Source organism: Suricata suricatta, chromosome 8, assembly GCF_006229205.1.
Source record: "Suricata suricatta isolate VVHF042 chromosome 8, meerkat_22Aug2017_6uvM2_HiC, whole genome shotgun sequence".
Lineage (NCBI taxonomy): Eukaryota > Metazoa > Chordata > Mammalia > Carnivora > Herpestidae > Suricata > Suricata suricatta.
In genome coordinates, this window is record NC_043707.1 from 65112922 (window position 1) to 65127848 (window position 14927).

Genomic DNA, 14927 nt, shown 5'->3' on the forward strand with positions numbered 1-14927 from the left:
ACTGAGTCACAGCAAAAAGATATGTACCTCAAAGACATACCATCACTATTTTGTTTTGCAAATCAGGTATTTTAATATGAACTAAGATAACATGTAAACAGATGTTGATTTACTAATAGGATAAAGAACAGTTGGTCAGCATCCTTCAGAATTCTACTTTTACATGAACATCATTATGGGACCCTTCACATTCTTTTTTTTTTTAAAGGCAAATTAATTACATTTATACTGTAACTTTCTTTGTGTGTCTCTATGTCCATTCTAGACAGTCGCAGACTAAAATGCTACCTCATCTCATCTTTACAAACTCAGAAGAAGACTGGAACATGGACTCTGAAGTCAGACTGTACTGCCTGGGTTTGAATCTGGCTGTTTTGTGTGGCATCTATGTGTCCTTGGATAATTCACTTACCCTGTTTCCTATCAACAGTGGTAACAGTACCTATACCTGATAGGGTTACGAAAATTAGAGTGGATAGTATTTGTAAAGCATTTAACACAATGCTTTATACAATTCTCAAAATGTGGTTCATGGACAAGTAAAGCTCCACAGACTCTTTGTTACTAATCCACAAAAAGGTTAAGGACAGAAGTTGAGAGTAATTTTATGTCTACTGAATCTAATTATAAAGAAATTGGTGCCTATATTTTATGTCTTTATGACTTTTTTTCTAACATTAAATTTTACTAGATTTTTACAAAGGCAACAACAGACAATGAATTGGAAATTCAAAAAGAAACTAGTCCATCAACACAAATATGAGATATACTACTTTAACCTACAATAAGCATTTAACAAATAAATGGCCCTATGGCCTTTCAAATAAATACTTCAAAAGAATCACTGTCCTAATTATTCTCAAATCATTATCAATTCATTCTACTTAATTCAGATTATTCATTCTATAATTATCCTCCATGTGCTAGGCCCTGTGCAAGCTACTGGGAACATTAGAAATGAAAGTATACACACCCAAGGTTTACACTCTAATTGAAAGGACAGAAGCATATACCAGTAATTACAACATAAAACATAATAAGTGCTATGATAAAGGTATGCAAAGGGTGCTATGATACAAAAGAGAAGGTCTTAACACCCTGAAGAGTCAGGGGAGAGAATAGGCAAGACATTTACCAAGTTTTTTAAAACTCATAGTCATCACTGGTTGTAAAATAAGGTACAGGATGAAAGCCTCAGGACTTACATTTATATACTTGTTTACCAAAAGTTTAATAGAAAGGAGGGAAAGGGGTGCCTGAGAGGTTCTGTCAGTTGAGCGTCTGACTTTGGCTCAGGTCATGAACTCACAGTTCCTAACTTGGAGCTCTGCACTGGGCTCTGTGCTGACAGATTCTGTCTCCTTCTCTCTCTGCCCCTCACCCACTCACACTGCCTGTCTGTCTCTCTCTCCCCCACTCCCTTCCTCCCTCTCTCCTTCCCCCCTCAAAAAAGAAACATTAAAAAAAGGAAGGAAGGAAAGATGGAAGAGAAGAAAGATCCTGAACTTCTCTCTTCCATTAACACTCAAGGCTACAAGTAAAACAGTGCAACTCTCTCTGAGAATGACCTGAAGACTAGCAGAACACCTGTTTTACAACCGGTATATAAAGATATACAGAGATATACAAAGAAAGCCGATCAAAAAAGAGTAGTAGGGGCAGAGACATAGTCAGGAACCTAAACCGCATCATGGCAACCCACAAGCGGGAGATATCACAGGTGCAAAAGTCTTCTCTAAGGAGCAAAGGGATGAAGCCCCATATAAAGTACCCTTCCACTCTGGGGATCTGCACAGGGAAAACAAGCCCCCATAACATCTGGCTTTGAAAATTACCAGGACTTAACTGTGAGAGAAAGCCACAGGTCTATAGGAAACTGAGACTCTGCTCTTCAAAGAGCCAGTGAATATCACTCACTGGAAGATAGGACAGAGGCAGTATTTTGAAAAATGCCTGGGTCACATGTGAAAGACATTTATGGACTAATTTTAGGAAGTATGCAGAAGAGCAGGTATCTGTAGGAAATTTCTCCAGGAATGGGAGTGATGGCAGGTGCCATTTTTATTGTGTTCCTTCAGCCTACTTGGCCCTATGCCAGTAGGCACCAGTTCTGAAAATTCTCATCTACTTTGGTAGCACTGTTCCTCCAGCCTTCCCCTGCAGACCTATCCTATTGAACCTATCTGCTCTGTCAAATACCCCTCCAAAGCAACTCCAGCTCTAGGATGGGGGTGGGGTCCAGGCACCCAGCTCCACACCCATGAGCATACCGGCAACAGTCCCAGTGGGGTCTGGCAATCAGTTATACCAGAAGCTAACCCCACCACCATCACACTCACAACAGGTCTCTCAGCCAGCAGCACCGTGGCCCAGACAGAACATGAGGGTACACAGAGCCCACATGGGGAATAACCCTGGAGTGCCTGTTTCTGGTGACCAAGGGAAACTGTACTACTTTGGCGCAAAGAAAACTTTCTACATAAGGCCACTGCTTTCAAGACCAGAAGCTACAGGTGACCCTATCTAATATATGAAAACCAACAGAGAGACAAAACATGATCCAAATGAAAGAAAAGACAAAATCTCAGAAAACGGACTAAATGAAATAGAACTAGGCAATCTACTAGATAAAGAATCCAAAATAGTGGTCATAAAGATGCTCACCAGACTTGAGATAAGAATAGTGGAACTCAGAATTTAAACAAAGAGAAAATATAAAAAAGAACCAATCAAAGCTGGAAAAATACAAAAAATGAAATGCTAGAGAAAGCAGAAGAATGAATGAGCAATCTGGAAGACAGAGTAGTGGGAATCATCCACACTGAAAAGTAAAAAAAAAAAAAATTTAAAGAACAGGTTAAACAACAACAGGGCAACATCAAGCATACTAACATTTGCATTATGGGTCTCAGATGGACAAGAGAAGAGGACAAAAAAACTTACCTGAAGAAATAAAAGCTGAAAATTTCCCTAACTTGGAAAATAAAACAGATATCCATGTCAAAGAAGGAAAGAAAGCCCCAAAGGAGATAAACCCAAAAGAGGTCCACACAAAAGCACATAAAATGAAATGTCAAAAATTAAGGAGAGAATCTTAAAGCAGCAAGACAAAAGCAAATATTATGCACACAGGAACAATCACTTAAGTCTATCGGCTGATTTCAGCAGAGATTCTGCAAGCCACAAAGGAGTAGCATGACATATTCCAAGTGCTAAAAGGAAAAAAGCCTATGACCAAGAATAGTCTACAGAGCAAGGTTATCATTCAGAAGTGAGAGAGTTTCCCAGACAAGCAAAAGTTAAAAAACTTCATCACCACTAAATGGACCTTACACGAGTGCTGAAGGACTTCTTAAGGCAGAAAAGGCCATAACAAGAAGCAACTTATTAAAGAAAAAATTTCACCAATAAAAGCAAATACATGTGAAAGTAGATCACTCATAAAACTAGTATGATGGTTAAAGACAAAAGCAGTAAAAGAAATTTTGTTTACAATAGTTAGTTAAGGGATACACAAAATACAAAGATGTAAAATATACCATCAGCTACATAAAACAAAGGGAGGGGAAGAATGTAGTGTTTTCAGAATGTGTTTGAACTTAAAGACCATCAATTTAAAATAGACTGCTATATACATAGCATGTTACAGATGAGTCTCATGGCAACCACAAACCTAAAACCAGTAACAGATAAACAAAAAAAATAAAGAGAAAAGAACCCAAGCACAACACTAAAAAAAGTCATCAAATCACAAGGGAGAAAAGCAATGAAAAAGAACCAAGAAGAACTACAAAAACAACTAGAAAATCATTAACAAAACAGCAATCAGTATATATATTAATAATTATTTTAAATGTAAACATTAAATGCTCCAATCAAAAGATATTAAATAACTGAAATGATGTTTTTAAAAAAGATCCATCTATCTGCTGCCTACAAGGGACTCACTTCAGACCTAAAGATATATACAGACTGAAAGTAAAGGGATAGAAAAAGATATTCCAGACAAATGGAAACAACAATAACAAAAAGTGAGCTAGCAATACTTACATTAGACCAAACAGACAAAACAAAGAAAGGTGTTACTTAATGATAAAAAGAACAGAATACATTCTTCTCAAGTACAAAAGGCACATGCTCCAGGATAAATAACATTTAGACCACAAAACAAGTCTCAATAAGTTTAAAGACACTGACATCATATCAAATATCTTTTCTGACCACAATAGTATGAAACTAGAAAGATCAATCACAAGAAAAAACTGGAAAAAAACACAAAAACACATGGAGGCTAACCAATATGCAAGTAAATAACCAATGAGTCCACAAAAAAAGTCAAAGAAAATAATAAAATATCTTGAGACAAACGAAAATGTAAACTCAACACTGAAAATCTTTGGTACACAGCAAAAAGCAATTCTAAGAGGAAAGTTTACAGTGATATAAGACTTTCTCAAGAAATTTTTTTAAAACTCTCAAATAAACAATCTAACCATATATCTAAAGGAATTAGAAAAAGAACAAACAAAACCCAAAATTAGTAGAAGGAAGGAAATAGTAAAGATTACAGCAAAAATAAATGAAATAGAGACTTAAAAAAAAAAAAGAAAATATCAATGAAACTAAGAGTTGGTTTAAAAAAAAAAAAGAGCACCTGGGTGGCTCAGTCACTTAAGCATCCAACTTCGACTCAGGTAGTGATCTCATGGTTCCTGAGCTGGGGCCCCACATCAGGCTCTGTGCTGACAGCTCAGAGCCTGGAACCTGCTTCAGATTCTGTGTCTCCCTCTCTCTCTACCCCTCCTCTGCACTTATGCTCTGTCTTTGTCTCAAAGATAAATAAATGTTTAAAAAAAAATTAAAAACAAATAAACAATAAATCATTACCCAGACTCATCAAAGGAAAAAAGGACTCAAATAAAATCAGAAATGAAAGAGAAGTTAAAACCAATACCACAAATATACAAAGATTATAAGAGACTATGAAAACTTATATATTAACAAATTGGACAACCTAGAAGTAATGAATACATTCCCAGAAAAACACAATTTTCAAAACTAAATCAGTAACAAAGTGAATCTGAATACACTAAATACTAGTAATGAAACAGAATCAGTAACAAAACAAAACAAACCAACAACCTGAGTGGCTCAGTCCATTAAGCATCTGACTTCAGCTCAGGCCATAATCTAATGGTTTGTAAGTTTGAGCCCTGCCATCAGAATCAGACTCTGCACTGACAGCTTGGAGCCTGCTCTGTCTCCCTCTCTCTGCCTCCCACTCCTCTTCCCTGTCTGCATGCTCTTTCTCAACAAAACAAAACAAAAACAAAAACAAAAACAAAAAAAATTAAAAAGATTTTTTTTTTTTTTAAAAAGCATTCACCACATTAAGTGGGATTTATTACAGGGATGCAAGAATGGCTCAAATACATAACTCAATGAGATGTAGTAGCACATTAACAAAACAAAGGATAAAATCATATGATAATCTCAACAGATACAGGAAAAGAATTCAACATCCATTCATGATGAAAACTCTCTAACAAAGTAGGTATAATACAGGGAACATACCTCAACATAATAAGCTTCATATATGACAAGCTCCCAGCTCACACCATACTCAATGGTGAAACAAGATGACACAATACCTTATATGGTAAAGTCTTAAACACTGCACCAAAAACTATAAATGAACTAAGAACTAGTACATGAATTTGGTAAAGTTGCAGGATATGAAATTAATATACTGTTGTGTTTCTATAAAGCAATAACAAAATGGCACAAAGAGAAATTACTCCCATTTACAATTACATCAAAAAGAATAAATATCTAGGAATAAATTTACACAGAGGTGAAAGACCTGTACTTTGAAAACTATAAAACGATGAAAGAAATTAAAGATGACACAAAAAAAGTGGAAAGATATTTCATGCTCATGAATTGGAAGTATATTGTTAAAATGTCCATACTACCCAAAGCAATCTACACATTGAAAGCACTCTTTATCAAAACACCAATTTTTCACAGAACTAAAACAAAAATCCTACAATTGTATGGAACCACAAAAAGACCCTGAATAGCCAAAGCCAACTTGAGAAAGAAGAACAAAACTGGAGATATCACAATCCCAGATATCAAAATACACTACAAAACTACAGTACTCAAAACAATATGCTACTGGCACAAATATAGACACATGAATCAACAGAACAGGATAGAGAGCGCAGAAATAAATCCATGCCTGTATGGTCAATTTATCTTTGACAAACAAGGCAGGAAAATATAATGGGGGAAAGCTAGTGCTGGGAAAACTGAACAGCTGTGTGCAAAGGAATGAAATGAACACTTTATTACACCATACACAAAAATAAACTCAAAATGGATTAAAGACCTGAAACCATAAAACTCCTAAAAGAAAACATGGGCAGTAAAATCTTGGACATTGGTCTTGGCATTGTATTTTTACACCTGTTTCTTCAGGCAAAAGCAACAAAAGCTAAAATAAACAATTGGGACTACATAAAACTAAAAAGTTTTTCCACAGCAAAAGAAACCACAACAAAAGAAAAGGCAACCTACTGAATGGAAGAAGTGTGCAAATGATATCTTCAATGTGAGTTAATATCTAAAATATATAAAGAACTCCTACAAGTCAACATCAAAAGAACAATCCAATTAAAAATAGGTAGAGGATCCAGGGGTGCCTGGGTGGCTCAGTAGGTTAAGCATCCCACTTTAGCTTAGGTCATGACCTCGCAGTTCATGAGTTCAAACCCTGCATTGGGCTCTGTTGAAGCCTGCTTCAGATTCTGTGCCTCCCTCTCTCTCTGCCCCTCCACCACTCATGCTTTCTCTCTCTCTCTTTCTCTCAAAATAAACATAAATAGATAGATAAGTATTGTATCTGAATAGACATTTTTCCAAAGACATACAGATAGCCAACAGAAACATGAAAGAATGATAACTTCACCAATTGTCAAGGAAACGAAAAGCAAAACAACCTCACATTTGTCAGAAAGGCTAGTATCGAAATACAAGAAACAGTGTTAGTAAGGATATGGAAAAAAGGGAATTCTTATGCCCTGTTGGTGGACTCTGTTGGTGGTGTAAATTGGTGCAGCCCCACCAAATGGAAAATAGCATGAAAGTTCCTCAAAAACTTAGATAGAAATACCACATGATCTACTAATTTCATTTCTAGATATTTCCCCAAAGAAAATGAAAATACTAATTCAGGAAGATACAGGCACACCTATGTTTATTGCATAATTATTTACAAGAGTGAAGATCCGGAAGCAATTTAAGTGTCCATTAATAGACAAATGTATAAAGAAAATGTGGGACTCACTCAGGAGTATTACCCAGTCATTAAAAATAATAATAATAGGGGCGCCTGGGTGGCTCAGTCGGTTAAGCGTCCAGCTTCGGCTCAGGTCATGATCTCACGGTTCGTGGGTTAAAGCCCCATGTCAGGCTCTGTGCTGACAGCTAGCTCAGAGCCTGGAGCCTGCTTCAGATTCTGTATCTCCCTCTATCTCTGACCCTCCCTGCTCATGCTGTCTCTGTCTCTCAAAAATCAATAAAAAAACATTTAAAAAAAAGTATTATGCTAAGAGAAATAAGTCAAAGACACATGCCATATGATTTCACTTCTGTGTGGAACCTTTAAAAAAAAAAAAGGAACAAAACAGAAAGTTATAAATACAAAGAACAAAAACTGGTAGTTATCAGAGAGGAGGAGATGGGGGAGACAGGTTAATAGGTAAAAGAGGGTAAGAGGTACAAACTTCCAGTTATAAAAAGAAGTCACAGGACAGCATAGGGAATATAGTCTATTATAGTCCAGTAACTGGTGACATATGGTAACTACACTTATATTGAGCACTGTATGAGTTATAGAAATCTTTAAATCATTATGTTGTATACCTGAAACTCCTATGTCAACTATACGACAGTTAAAAATAGGAGCGCCTCGGTAGCTCAGTCAGTTAAGTGTCCAACTTCGGCTCAGGTCACGATCTCATAGTTTGTGGGTTCGAGCCCCACGTCAGGCTCCGGGCTGACAGCTTGGAGCCTGGAGCCTGCTTTGGATTCTGTGTCTCTCTGCCCCTCCCCTGTTCGTGCTCGCTCAATCGCTTACTCTCTCTCTCTCACTCTCTCTCTCTCAAAAGTAAACATTAAAATTTTTAAAAGAAAAAATGAAAAAAAAAATAAATGTCTTAGGGATGCTTGGGTGGCTCAGTTCATTAAGCATCTGACTCTTCATTTTAGATCAGATCATGATGTCATGGTTGTGAGATCAGGCTCCACAGTGGGCCTACGGCCTGCTTAATATTCATATTCATTCATTCATTCATTCATTCATTCATTCTCTCTCTCTCTCTCTCTCTCTCTCTCTCTCTCCCCCCCTTCTCCCTTTGCCCTTCCCCCACTCACACATGAGCACTCTCTCAAAAATAAAATAAATATATAAACGTTTTCAAAACTTTATTAACATTTACCACACCGCACTAGTACATGTACATTATTATGGATAATTGTGCACGCACATGTTCAAACAATTTTTACAGGTAAGAAATAAAAAGTCCAGAGACCCCTGGCTCAGAGGAAATCAAATATATAAAACTATTTTCCATAAAATAATATGGTAAAAGAACAATAGAAGGCTCTATAGAGGGGTTTCCCCAGAGGAGAAGGGCTGAAATTTCTGATTCCCTGACAAACCCTGAAGAAGTAAACAAGAATTAAGACAACTGGAAGGCCCTGGGGAATTCTAAATACAGAAGCCCTAATGAGCAAAGACCAGGAAAAGAAAAATACTATAGCGTTTATGAAGCACTATAAATGGGTTCATTGTTGCTGGAACATCAACTGTGAACCAAACAATGGTAACCCATGAGACTGGAAAGGTACATGAGGGGCAGCAGAGGCTCTTCTACATCATATTTAGGAAGTCTAACCACATACCCTTAATCATTGCTTCTTAGTCAAAGTTATCTGAAACACGACCCAAAATAACTTTTATGGATGAATTAACTTATCAACTCAAACATCGGCAAATCTATGTGCTACCCATTAGTTATTTCAGGTACCATATCAAAAAGAAAGAAATGGTGAATTATAGCTACCAAACTAGTTAATCGTATATGACCTAGAGTCCTTTCTAAAAGAGAACTCAAAAAGGAAGACGGGAAGAGATGGGAATAATTCAGTTAATTAGAACAGATAAATACATAAAGACAGAAAGTAGATGAGTAAGGTTGCTAGGGCCTGAGGAAGAGGTGAATGGGGAAGGACTACTGATGGGTATGGGGATTTCTCTCTGCCATGATAAAAAATGTTCTAACATTAAATAGTGGTGACACTTTGACAACTCTGTGAATATACTAAAAACCGCTGAATAGTATACTTTAAAAGGGTGAAATCTCATGGTATGTAAATGATACCTCAATAAAGTTGTTATAGGAGGAGAAACGTCTATTGGATAGCAGCCCATCTGCCACGGGTATGTACATCAAATACATGTCTAAAATGGAATTTACCTTCTTTATAAACTTTTCTTCTATTAATGGTACCACCATAAACCTAGACATTTCAGCCAAAAATCTGCCAATCATCCTACACTTTATCAAATCTCTCCCACCCTAAGGTCTTCGAGTCCTATACTTCCTAATTAACTTTCTAATTCTTTGTGGTAATTTTTATACAAAAAAAGGAAAAAAAATATACAAGAAATCCTTTCTTCACATTTTATTATTACTCTGGATACAAATGTAGGAAAATAGGATGACTGAAACTACTGGAACATCTTGCAATCATGAGTGGGAAGATCAAGAAATCCACAATGCCCCTGACATCCTTAAGCTTTAGAATCCCATTTCAAATTTTTTATTATGTGAGAAGACTCTTATTTGAAGATGAATGCTTCTTAATGGACACGACAGAACAGGTGAAACAAATTGTCCAATAGACAAATATAGTAAAAACTAGAACTCTGGGTGCACCTGCGTGGCTCAGTCAGTTAAGTGTCCGACTTCAGCTGAGGTCATGATCTAACAGTTCATGGGTCAAACCCTCCATCAGGCTCTGTGCTGACAGCTTAGAGCTGGAGCCTGCTTGGGATTCTGTCTCCTTCTCTACCTCTCCCCTGCTCATGCACACACATGCTCACTCACTCTCAAAAATAAACATTAAAAATTTTTTATAAAAAAAAAAGAACTCTGAAGAAACTTCTGGGATCTAGATACAGATGTGAGAATCGACATATAAGAGGGCAATAACAAAAACAAGAGCTACCATTTGTCACCCACATATTATTTACCTATCTCTACGCTAAGCATTCTATAATCTTATAGTTACAGCAAACCTACTAGCCCTATTTTGCAGGACTTAGACACATTAAATAACTTGTCCATGGTCACATAGTTAGTAAAGGAGAATTCCAAAACCCACCACAAATCTGATTCCAACACCTCAGATAGCTAAAATAATAAGAATGAGGTTATCAAGGATGTGAGGGTAATCTGGCTGTGATATCTGTCACTCCATTAATCTCCAAGGTTAATTAGGCTGATCTAGCTGGGTGGTGGGTGTCCCCCTTCCTCCGTCACCACTCCATGTGCATCCCTCCCAAAGACGCATGCTCGGTCGAAGAGGACCTTCCCCGATAGAGGAAGACCGGTCTTCCATCAAGGGTATATGAGTAGCTGTGCTCTCCTGCTAGAACCTCCAAACAAGCTCTCAAGAATGAGGTTACCCAAAAAGTGTGAAATGAAAAGGTGGCTAAAGATAATCTAGGAATAACCACTTACTAAGGAAAGACAAAGCTGCTTGATAAGAGGGATAAGGATGAGCAGTCAGGTAGATTAGAGGTAAACAAATTATGCCCTGTCCAGCTGCCTGTTTTTATAAATAGTTTTACTGAAACACACCACATTCATTCATTCTATGACTGCTTTTCCACTGTAACAGCAGAGATGGGTCAAGAGCAGCAAAGCTGAATAGTTGTGACATATGGCCTAGAAAGCTGAAATTATTTATTATCTGGCACTATATAAAAAAAAGTTTCCAACCCCTAAGACAGATAACTCCGAAAACCCAAGAAAGCTTATCACTGAAGATGAGGGTTGTTTTTTTTTCCCTGAAGTTCTAAGAAGAAATAGTCAATTCATCAGAGATATAACAGCACTGGTCCAAAAATATTCATAAAATTTAGCAATTACAAGGTAACTAATTTGTGAGCACTTCGATTAAGATAACTACAGTTTCGGGACATCTGGGTGCTCAGTTAAGTGTCTGACTCTTGATTTCGGCTCAGGTCATGAGCTCCTGGTCTGTGGGTTCGTATCCTGCATCAGGCTCTGCACTGAAAGTGTGGAGCCTGCTTGGAATTCTCCCCCTCTCTCGCTCTCCACACCCTCCTCACCTGTTCATGTTCTCTCTCAAAATAAATACACTTTAAAAAAAAACTACACAGTCTCCAACCTATAAATGTGTTGTATTCAAAAAATTATATTCATTTTCATTCATCCATCCATCATTCACTCATTTATAAACAGAGCGAGAAAGAGTACATGTTGGGGAGGAGCAGAGGGAGAGGGAGAAAAAGGATTTTAAGCAGGCTCCAAGCCCAGCAGGGAGCCCAACGCAAGGCTGGATCTCATGACTGTGACCAAGATCATGACATGAGCTGTAAACAACTGAGCCACCCAGGTGCCCCTAGAAATTACATTTAAAGTCAGTAATTTTCAACCACGAATCTGTGAATAACTTTAAACAAAAACAAACCAAACGGGCAAAAAAAAAAAAAATTTCAAAGAGCAAGTAGTTTCAAACTCTGAACACATATTTATATATCAACATTTTTAAAGCACTGTTTAGATCCAGGCTATAGTGGGCATTAGCTGTTTTGCCTACCTGCATCACTCACTACGTTTTACTTTTTAATAGCTTGTGGCAGATACATTTCTGCTAATCAAAAACACATGTTATTCTGTACATTTCCCAGCCCCCCTGCAGTTAAGCAAAATCACTTGGCTAATTCATGGCTAATTCTGTATCATGAGCGGTAAACTCTGGTAACTATCAGACTAAAGTACTGACAACTTGGGCATAACCCTAAGGGCTCTCCCATTCCCTGTTGAAGCAACTGTGGAGGCTCCATGCTGAGATGGAAGATGAAACAGTCTGGGATTTTGAGTTTCACATGGGCTACCCTAGATAATTGAACTTGTAGTCAACTTTGCATGAGCAAGAAATAAGAGTTGCTGTGTAAAACCCCTGGGACTTGGGAGTTCTTACTCCAGTACTGCCTAGCATATCCGAAACTACAGCTCTTCCAATGTCACATCTATGTAGTTATAACATGTTAACATGTAGGGCTGGCCACATGTTATGGTCCAGAAATATTTATTTGATACAGCCTCATTACTCCAGGCTAACAAAAGTCAATCCTAAATTCTGTTGTTACTTCTTGAGAAAACATGTTCCTTCTCTGCTAAAGCTAAACTGATAGGATATAATCTTAGATTTACTATGTGAGAAGAGACTACTTGGGAATTAAGCCAACAGAAAAGACAGCAAGACCAAGAGAAGAGAATTCTTAACACTTTCCTGAGTACCTAATTCCCTGAACTTTTCAGTCACATTAAGCCAATAAATTCCTTTCTTTGCTTAAACCAATCTGAGTTGGGCTTCGGACTCTTAAAAGAATTATGACTACCAGAGGTTACCCACAAAAGTCGTAACACAGCTTAAACATAGCATAAAAAACATGAATTTAAACTCTAGCTTCTGGGGGCACCTGGGTGGCTCAGTCAGTTAAGTATCCGACTTTAGCTCAGGTCATGATCTCACAGTTCTTGAGTTCAGAGTCTGTCGCCCTCTCTCTTTGCCCCTCCCCTGCTCACACTCTATCTCTTTCTCTCTCAAAAATAAGTAAACATTAAAATAAATAAATAAACTCTAACTTCTTGGAGGAAGAACATATATACATATATATATATATATATATATATATATATATATAGAAGGGGGAAGAAGAAGAAAGTAACAATTACTTTTATCTTTTGCAACGCAAGGTTAGTCCTAAGCAATTTTTTATATCTCTCTTGCCATTCTTTATGTAAAAGCCACCAATTTATAGCAACTCTTTCCAAAACCCAAGTATAAAGAGCCCACAGAAACCATCTGTAAACATCCCACTAGCCTCCATCCAAGCCAACCCTGCCACTAGAAAAACTAAAAAAGCATGGTCCAAAATGTTTTGCTTGTATTCCACCAAATCAAAACTTGTATTCTAGGAAAACATATGTTCTGGAAGAAGACACAACAACTTATTAATTGTACTCACTTCTAACTAGGGAGAGGGGTTGGGAAGGGACCTGAATTTAAATGTATTACAATAATCATATTCTATTTTTGTAATTAAAAAAAATTAATGGTAAGAACATTAAAAATGTCTTCCCTGCAAAACAGCCGATCTTCTTTGAAACTTCTAAGAAAACAGTCTAAAGTCAGCAAAAGTTCATAAACAAGTGTGAAAGATTAGTAAGTCCCATAAATTCCTGCTTCACATTTTTAACATAATATGCTTATTAGGTCAAATAAATCTCAGAGGGGCTTGTTTAAACATGTAGTGTAAAGCATTCAGGTTACTTCTCAACTGAAGACATTTTAGGCAATTCATCACTCTCAAGAAATCTACGCTTACTGTCAGTTCCCCTAGGCTATTCTTTATCACAAAGTTTTAACAAGTCTAGAGATTCTACAAGTAACCAACTATGATAGCAGTTTATATATGTCATATTTTTGAGTAGGGTGCTACAAATTAGGAATTAACTGAAACACAAAGTTTTATAGACATGCAATACATATCAAAGAAATTAAAATAGATGTCACAGACCTGCTGATGCTTTTTTTTGATATATGTGTACTTCACCCACATGTTCCAACTACTTTAGGATCTCGCACTCTAGATACAGAGGAATGAACATTTTTGCCTCGGTGGTCAAAGCTTCTAAATTTAATGGGCTTCTCCAAAACTTACAGTATTCCATATATATACTAATTATATATGTAATATTAGATATAATCACACTACTTAAATTTAAATAGCTGATTTTAATTTTTTTTCTATTATAGAATATTTCAAATAATTTCTCAACATTTTAATTCACTTTTATTAAAGCCACATATTGGTTTTAATAAAATGATGGAATAGAAGACATCCTCAAAGATTTTTAAAGGCTAAAAATCACCTCTACCCATTTTCAACCACCTTGCAATGAGAAGCTGAGTTCCAATGCTTATTTAACAGGTGACCAATATCATATTTATTTGTAAAATGGCATACAACTCATACTATTTCCTCTGGCCTAAGCACACTATTAGATACCTGAGACTAATCAGCATCCCTCTTCTTAACTGCCCCTCCCCACCCATCTAAGAGTTAACAATGCCTTAAGGAGTTGCCAGATTAATTCAAGTGGCCCTCTTAGGGGCCTGAATTAAGTGATCCAGAGATAGAAAACTGAATCTCACTGGGACAAAAATTTTTCTTCCTAGAATTTTTAAGTCTTGGGACCTTGAGGCCAGTATGAGAGCTGAATATCTGAGACATAAAACTGGCTCTGCTGGTGAGTGTATTTCCTGCTATACAGAGAATGCTATAAAGAATGGAGGCAACTCACCAAAAGAAGCCAAAAATTAAAAAAGAATTTTTTTTAGAGAAAAAGGAGAAAACAAAGGGCTCCCTGACTGTGTTTCAGATACATTTTTTACCCCTGTGACCTACCTATATTCCAGGCCTTCCAGCAATTTGACTATTCAACCTCTTCTTGAGCTCAATTAAAAAGTAAAATCAACAAAAGATATCAATAAATAAATCAATAAATTTCTCATTATACTCATCATTCAAACTGGGT

The 14927-nt window shown here is 36.8% G+C and overlaps 1 protein-coding gene across 2 annotated transcripts in view; it reads right to left on the reverse strand.

Annotated features, from left to right (window-relative positions):
- The window catches only part of FNBP1L (formin binding protein 1 like), a 105678-nt gene that overhangs the window by 36452 nt on the left and 54299 nt on the right, over positions 1-14927 (reverse strand). The gene's annotated exons all lie outside the window — the stretch shown is intronic.